We start from the raw sequence: 673 nt of genomic DNA, 5'->3' as shown, positions 1-673 counted from the left end.
ATAGATAGATAGATAGATAGATAGTACTAGTATTGTGGTGGTAGTAATACAGATGACGAGACACGTAACTCACAATCTTAAGCTGTGGTCAGTACGTTGCTTAACCCTTTCATTAACAAGGCGTCATTTTGTAGTCTACATACACGTAGCCTCTGGGGGGGGGATGGGGGCAGTTTGTCCCCCCTGGGAAAATTTTGGGGAAATTGTGAAAGGGATTTTTGGCATAGTTCTTGTATGACAATACACGTTGAGTACACCGCTTCCCGTCCGATCAGCGAAGTTAAGCAACGTTGAGTCTGGTTAGTACTTGGATGGGAGACCGCCTGGGAACACCAGATGCTGTTGGCATCCCTACGTGTCAAGTGGGGTTGGTGGAGGATTAGTGCCCCTCCCTGTAAAACAATAAACTCTAAGCCCTTGGCCACCCCGTTTGGGATACATGGCATCTGGCAATGAATGAATGAAATGAATATTAAACAGTATTATCTATTTCCAAAAATATTTATTTGGGAGGAATAATTTCCTTTGAAATTGAAAGCTGGACTAAATGTTATAAAACACTTGAGAAAAAATGACCAGTTACAACTTAACAATTTTCCCTATCACCTTAGATTATGTGGTTAATATTAAAGCTCTAATGATGTTTTCCACTTGAATCCTGATGAGGTGTAAA

General features: G+C 40.9%; 1 pseudogene; it reads left to right on the top strand.

The window, feature by feature from the left end:
- Positions 1-230: 230 nt before the first annotated feature.
- LOC145389498 (5S ribosomal RNA) lies at positions 231-348 on the top strand (annotated as a pseudogene).
- The last annotated feature ends 325 nt before the right edge of the window (positions 349-673 follow it).

The sequence above is a fragment of the Coenobita brevimanus genome, chromosome 117, assembly GCF_032717465.1.
Source record: "Coenobita brevimanus isolate Jiangsu-jjx chromosome 117, ASM3271746v2, whole genome shotgun sequence".
In the NCBI taxonomy this organism is placed as follows: Eukaryota; Metazoa; Arthropoda; class Malacostraca; order Decapoda; family Coenobitidae; genus Coenobita; species Coenobita brevimanus.
This window is presented reverse-complemented; position numbering and strand designations above follow the sequence as displayed.